Source organism: Erithacus rubecula (assembly GCF_903797595.1).
Source record: "Erithacus rubecula genome assembly, chromosome: 3".
Classification (NCBI taxonomy): domain Eukaryota; kingdom Metazoa; phylum Chordata; class Aves; order Passeriformes; family Muscicapidae; genus Erithacus; species Erithacus rubecula.
In genome coordinates this window covers 5,659,250-5,667,283 of record NC_136689.1, presented here as the reverse complement: position 1 = coordinate 5,667,283, position 8,034 = coordinate 5,659,250, and positions in this window count along the sequence as shown.

Genomic DNA, 8,034 nt, shown 5'->3' with positions numbered 1-8,034 from the left:
TGGTTTATTGCAGGAGTTGTTCCTTCCCCAACATCTCCCAAGAAAGAATAACAATAGTATGAATAACACTAACAACAACAACAACAATAATAAAAACATTCAAATCAGTGATTTTTTCCATTTAGGTTCAAATTACCTCTTGGAAGACACAGCAGAGCATTTTAGCTTGTACAGAAAAGACCCCAGACTGTGTCAGGAGTTGCAGTCCCAGTCCTTTGCTGTTCCTGCCTTCTGCTGGGTGCAGCAGTGACGGGACGCTCTGATTTCCCAGCAGCACAGGAGATTACCCAGCCCCGAAGGCAGTCAGTGCAATTAGTGTGAATTAGGGCAGGCCCAGAGCTGTGCCTTGGCTCCTGCAGCCTGTCCCAGAGGGACACTGGCTGCTTTAGGAGCCTGGTGCAGAACTGGCTCATCAAGCAAGCCAGATAGTTCAATCACATTTATTTAGCATGACTGCACCAATTTACTGCAGCTGAATAGCTGGCCCACAGCGTGCACATGTTCCTAGATGGTTAAAAGTCACTCTTCACATTTCCCTTCTTGTTCAAGTGCTCCAAGGCTGCATATTTCAGTAGAGCCTCTGGAAAGTAGCTATTGTTTTTATCTTTTCAGTGGTTTAGTTGTGAAATTCATGCTTGGAGAAGGGGTGGAGGAAAGTCCCAGAACAGCCGACTGAGGTAAATAGCATTTCCTCTGTCCTAATTCTTTTCTTCTGTCACTTCTGTGCCTTTGCAACTCCCTGAGAATACATCTCCATGCCTTAAACATCAGATATTTGCTGACACCCTTGTAGAGTGCTGATTAGATGAAAACAGTATGTCAGATTTAAGGCTGGAAGTTAATCAAGGCCATTTGTCTAATCAGCTTCTCTTTTTCTTCATCAACACAAAAATCAGAGCAGAAAGCACCTTCCTCATTAAAGAGTAATGGACACCAAAGCAAATTTAGAATGGGGAGAGGAAAAGTATATTCCCTAAGTTAATAACCTTAGCTAAGGCAACTGATTTGACTTAATTGAAGTCAGTTGTAGAACTGGGCTCTGAATCACTGCATGCTCAGCCTAACAGGGAACCCAAGGGTTAACAGCACAACTGCTGGTCCCCTTTGTATATATCTGCATGACCATAAGTAATGCATATTTTGAGCAATTGCATCCAAAATGAACATATCTGTGAGAGGAGATGGATCACTCACAGAACAGGAAGAGCCCTCAGCTGCCTTCCAAAAGCAGAATGTGATTATTTCCTAGGTCCTAGTGCCTTTCCCAGAGTATCCTGAGGCTTGAACACTTATCAGCATGATTATCATCACACAAATACTACCAGAGAGTTCAATGTGCAAAGTTACTTCTCTGCTAAATGAATAACCTTTCCAAAACCTCGGGATACTGGAGCCTCTGTCACAATTTGTCTACATTTTGGACGGCTTTTCTGCCTGCTTGGGGTTTGGGGCTTGTGTAAAGAGGTGTAATAAGAAAAGTTGCTCACAGGAGAGTGTAAGATAAAGCAGGCAGCTCAGCCTGATTGAACCAAGGCCTCATCCTCCTGGGGCTGAAGCCTGGCCATGGTGTGAGCAGAGGCAGCAGCTCCTATTGCTATTTCAGGAGGAACTGATCTGCTTAGAACGGGGAAGGGGTTTTATTCTGGGTGAGCAGATGTTTTGTTGAAGTGGTGTAAGCAGCAGGGAGCTGTGCTGGGCCTGTGTATTTGCTTTGTCCCTGGATCTCAGTGGGTGCATCGCTGCCTTGCGACAGCTTCCTTTGTTGGCATGATCAATGGAAATTCTGTCTGAGTCCAGCTTGCCTCAGACCCCCAGAAGGTCCCTGCTGGTGTCACAACAGTCCAGGCTGAGATTTATGGGGGTATCTCAGAAGCAGCTTCCCAAAGGACCCCTTTAGGAGCAGTGGACAGCTAACAACCTGTGAGTGACTTGGCTGAGCCTCCTGGCCTTGGTTTCCCTGCATAGGCTCTCTTTGTCCCTCTTTGGGGGTGGAACGGGGGAGCCCAGCTGCCCTACACCTCCAGAACCAAGGCTGAGCCCCAGGACACCCTGGTGCTTTTTGCTGACCCTTTCCCAGAGCTCCACCTTTGCTTCAAGGGCTTCACAAGCCATGTGTAAGTGCCTGTGACTTTTCTTGGTGCCAATTTATTCATGAATGCCACCAGAATACAGCACCAAGCCTTCTAAGGAGCCCAGGGCCCTCTCTCTCTCCCTTTACAGCCTTAGTTCTTGGCTTGTTCTGTGAGTCACAAAATGTCCCTTTCCCTGCAGCCAACTCACTGCTCTTTCTCCTGTTTCTTCTCCATTTCTCTCTCTCTTTCTCTTAAATAGTTGGCAGGAGGCCCTTTCTTTCTTAACTTCCAGTCATTTTTGCCAGGTGACCCTGTGAGTAATCTCCCCCAACAAATAAGTGAAGGCCTAGTTAAACGACCACTTCTGGCAGGAAGAATATTCCTCTTTTGAACCCCCTCATTATTCCCTCCAGTGGGTCTCTCATGCAAACAACACAAAATCCGGATCACCCGCATCCCAGACCAGACACAGCTCTGTGGCACACGCACGTGGTTCTTATTTCCCCCCCAGAGAATGGCTTTGAGAAGAAGTTAACCTCTTGAGGCCAGGAAAAAGGCAGCAGAAGACTTAATAGCTTCAGTGATTCACACACACTATTCCATAAAGTGGCACGCCAATTGCCTTTATTTTCCAGAGTCACGCACAATCAGTATTATTTTTTTTTTGGTCAAGTTTAACCCAACAGGCATTTTAAATGTCATGGTTTATATCCTCGATGAATTTCACTTGTGAGTGTTGTTGCTAAGACAGACCATATTGTGGCATCAATGTTTAATCAGGCCATTCCCTCAAACTCAACAGGGAGTTCTGCTTGAGATCTGGTGGTATAAATCATGAAGTTCTGCTGTTAGCAATTTTTATTACTCACTTTGTGCCTCTTTGTGAAAAAGAAGGGAAGATAAAAGGAGAGGGAGAGAGTTTAACTGAAAAATCAAATATTTCAACCTTCTGATGAAATCTGTCTACTCTACATCTGTGAAAGTGCAGCATCAGCCCCCCTTAGAATTCAGTTTTTTTTCCTCCCAGTGCTTAGATGCCTGAGTTTGGTACCCCTGACACTTGTTCAGTGAGGAGCTGGATGTTTGAGCCCAAAATTGTGGTGCTGGGCCATGTGTGGGTTGGGGTATCAGCAGATTGCTCCTCCACCATCATGTTTCTGACCATGTCATGCCAGTATCTGCTCCATTTTCCAGGACAAAGAACACTCCCCGAATCACCCAGCCCCACCTAACCCTTTGTTCTGGACGTGGCTCAAGTTTGCACAGAGTGTATCAGTGCATTGTTTTCGTGGGCAGCTGGAAAACCTCAGGAATGAATGGAAACAGACAGTTACAGACCAGCTAAATTGCAATCTCTCCTCCCAGCAGGAGAGGAGTGCAGTTAGGGTGCCTTCCAAAACAAGAATGGGATAAACACTAAACACTACTGGGAACTCAGGGGAGAGATAAAAAGGAGAGCAGACACAAAGGAAGATTTATTCACCAGGAGATATGAGGGCTATTATCAGGGAGTGAGGTGACATCCTGACACCTGATTTATAATGCTGGGCATCACTGCATGGCATCAGGCTTCCTTTATGTCCCTCCTCAATACAACATCAGTCACTAGCTGTGGTTTGCACTTGGATTGTGCCTCTGATTTCCATAGGATTTTGCCAGGCACTGGCACTGTGGGTCCAGTGCTGCCCTAGTTCTGTTCAGTCCAAGAGGAACATAAGAGACAGACTGCATCCACTGGTGAGCCTGAACTCACACCAACAGAGGTGGAGGCTGTTATAGCAGTTTTCCTGAGCAAACCTATGTTAAGGCAGGCAGAATTAAAATCCAGTCCTAAGGATGAGAGTGAGAAGGAAAGGCCATTTATCTTGTGAGGTGAGAAATGCACAAAAGAACATGAAGTGCCAAAATATAATAGGTGCATCATGAGGATATTTTCTCTATGAATCCAACTTGAGATATTACAGCTGAGCAGTTCAAGCATTGAAAGTGCTTGTAAACCTCATGGTGGGCTGAAAATTCACCCTGGTGTCCTTCTCTTTACCAAGGATCACTCTCATATTTGGTGGAGAAATGGAAGAACTGCATTGGTTATAAACATGCTCTGGCAGAGGCACAGAGCAGGGCAGAAATTTTGGCATCCCTTGGAATGGTATTATTTACTCCCACCAACAACTATCTAAGACCTTCCCTGCCTTTCTCAGACTCCTGGAAGAGCTGTGCACTTCTTGTGGTAGCTGTGTCAGAAGCAGGGGCAGTCTGGCCCTGAAAGCCTCATACAAAGCTCAGTCAAGGCTGCAGAAGATTATTCTGTGGTCAGTGGGTTTGGTATCAGTTGTTCCTAAAACCCCCTTGGCAACAATGAGGTGTAAGAGATCATGACTGCTCCCCCCTGCCCAAGGTTTGGCTCTGCTAATAATGAGGCAGACAAACAACTGAGAAATCTTCCAGAGGCCAGATGTGAATGCAATTGTTAAAGTACTGCCTGGGTCACTGGCTGCAGCTTCAGCATTTTTGGAAATTTGTTTTTGTACCAATGTCAAAGGCACTGGGGCTCTTTGCTTGCATCAGTACAAATCTGGATTAATGCAGTTAAAGCCAGCAGAGTTGTATCCGTGCAAAAGCAGTTAAAATGGGCTCAGGATCAGACTCAGAAAGTTACCCTTGTGTCACTTAGCAAGATATATTTCTTTTGGCTTCCATTTAGATTTGGTCCTTAAGGAGCCTGTCATAAGAGATATATGGTCTGGGCAAGAGGCCAGCTTACCGTCTGGAAGAAACAGCAGGGCTCCCATCGAAGTAGGGAACAGAGGAGAATGAGCTTTTGACTATTATTTTGTAATTTTGTAAATATTTGCGATTTTGAATTATTCAGTAAAGTTCCCACTACACTGTGACATGATGGAAGGGCCTTCTCATCTATAGACTGTGTGGGGAGAAACCTATTTACAGTGATCTTTGAAACAGCTGCTCTTACAGTGAGCTCTTACACTTCCTGGCACGTCACAGCTTAAAATTTTCTAGGAAATTGCAGCTGCTTTCTTAGCCAGGGAGATAAGATGCCTTTGCAGCAGTGCTTTTAAGCCATTGCTTCATTACAGCAGAAAGTTAATGCAATCTTCTTTCCACCTACTCCAAGTTAAATTCCCATTGCTACCAGGGCCTGACATTGGAGTCAGCTACTAAGAGCTCATGTGTGCAACATTACTGTCACCTAACCATTCATTAGGGCATTGGGTACCAGCTGATTCTCCAGATCCCAGTCCTTCAGATCCTTGGCATTGATTAGGGGCACCCAGGTGGAGCAGCAGTGGGCAGCAGGGATGTTCATGGGTTTTGCAGATGGGTGCTCTTGTTAGGAAACTCAGAAAACCAAGTAATTGTTTCAGAATTACAGTTTCAGATCTGGATAAAAACCAAAAGAATGTTACAGGACAATCTAGTTTGAGTGACAGTTTCCAAGCGTTTCTTGTCCTGTAGGAGAATTTGCTAAATGTTTATACCCAAACTAGATTTCTGAGCACCCTGGGGCATTTAAAGCTGCAAAGAATTCACACTCAGAGGAGGGAGGGAAAGAACTGTATTGCCTGTAAAAGAGGCCAGTTGCAGAGGGGTCAGAAGGAGCTGCAATGCTGAGTTCAGCTGTCTGAAAGTCTGCAGACTGCTCCTCCATCCTCTCTTCAGAGTAGGGCTACAACTGCTCCATGGTGATAATTTAACCCATGTAAACTTAATTTGCCCTTACCAATGTCAGCTTCTACTGCAAAATGAAGCCACTTAGATGTTGATAATATTTTGGATTAAATCAAACCAGTAGAAGCTACATTTAAATCTATTGAAGGTTAAATTTTATTTACATTTTACCTGTGTAACTGCATTGATTTTTAAATCAAATTTAGCTTTACCAGGGAAATTTGCTTAGAGTAGTTTACTCAGTGAAGGAGCTTGCCTCTGGAGACACCATGTAGCATTCTTTTATTTGTAGTTCTCATTGACTATAATGATGTGGTTGAATCAAATAAACCAACCAAGGTTGGATGTCCATGCAGGATGTGCCACTATAAATCTTTCAGGCACCTGACAGTAGATTTAATAGAGTTAGTTGGCCTTTGCAATTTTCTGAAGTGAAGGAAGAGGTAATACTTAATTATCAGCGATTTTGAAAGTGATTGAGGTTGACAGGCTGAAGCAGAGCAATAGATGAAAGAGAAAAGACTCTTGGCAGCTGGAAAGGCCTTTCTTTAGAGAAGGAGGGGTTAATTCTCTAAGAAAGATAATTTGCATTGCTGCACACTTTATTCTTTTGTTTTTGGTGAGCTCTCTGTGCTGACTTCTTTGGGGCGTTATTGGCTCTGCTTCTTTGACAGAACAAAGAGCCTTTGTTGTCCATCAAAGACCATTGCAACCCATCCAGATACCCAGGCCCCGGGAGGGGGAGGTGGACTGGAGGGGCTGCCTGTGTTCCTTCCTCCACAAACAACAGCAATAACATTATTGGAAGCATTTGCAGCATTGCTGAAATATTTTCAAGGGAAATGTTCTTCAGCGTTTATATCAGTGCAGATAGTGATGTAAATACTGACTTTGTAATTTCTAAGGCCTGGGAGCCTGCATTGTGTTTCTGAAGGTCTGACTAGTGAGTCTAAGCACAGATAATTTGGGATGAAGCTGTTTGCAGAGGATTTTGCACCTGATCATTACTGTCTTGTGTGTGGGAATTAAAGTGTCATCCTGTACTGTGCTGTTATTGGATCAGAGATGGGAGAACAGGTTGAACCTTTGGTGGAATGAAGGTATGATTTGAAGATAAAAGTCTCAATATGTTCTACATGTTTGCAGATAACTTGGAACCTCCTGTTGTTGGAATTCTGTCATAGTCCATGGTGAAGGGCAGAGTCATCCCTCTCCCCTTGCAAAAGACAGTGCAGCTGTCTAAACTCTGATATAAACTCTGCATCTTTCCTTTGCTTCTGATGACTGCCTGAAGACTCCAAACTTGGCTTCCAAATTAGCATTAGCCATAGGATCCTGCAAAACCTGCATTATGAATCCAGCCATAAACACCTAGAAGCTTTCTTAAGGTTTTTGCACTGTCTGGATGTTATAGGAGCAGTTCATGCAGCTGTGTATGTACACATCTCTCTGGATGAAGGAGGATTTACTGCAAGATTTGGGCCCTGAGGAGCAAAATCAAGCAGCAGGTAACTTTATTTTACTTTCTTCCTTGTCCTACACTTAAAAACCCACCACAAGAACACAAATACAATAAAGAAATCTTACCTAAAATTCAGGCAGATAAAACCAAATGAAAAAAGAGTAAAAAAAAAAAAACTCTCAAGAAAATGAATAAATATTCATGAAAATATTCAAAAGCTCAGATGTTTTCATTAGTCACCACAGGAGGGAAATATTAATTTGAAATAATAATAAGAAACCTTGAAAAGGCTTGAAAAAGGGCAAGGGGAGGAGCAGCACACCCTCTGCTCCCACAGCTGATGCATGGCTGAGCTGTGGCCAAGGGTTTCCCCTCTAGCTCAGCCTCCCCTTGAGATTTAAACTGTGTGAGTTTAAAATGTGCAGACCTGCTTCGAACCTAACAAAATACCCCATCTCTCGGAGTTTTTCCTTTTATTCACACCATAGAAACACAGGAAAATAAAAAGAAGTGCTAATCTATCCTACAGTTTCCCAAGCAAGGACTCTGGGCAGGGGTTTGTGAGTGGATTTGACAGATGTACGAGCAGATGGTGAGGGACACTCCCTGAGAGCAGCCGATTCCCAGGCCTCCATGTCCAAAAAAATATCTTTTCACGGATAATGTGATTTTCAGAGGGAAGAAATACAGAATTCACGTCTCACACCAGAACTTCTCGGTCATTTCTTGAACGCACAAGGGTTGTGTGGAAACGTTTGTCTTCAGAGAAGAGCTGGCTGGGGACCACAAGCCACAGAGCTCAACCCGACC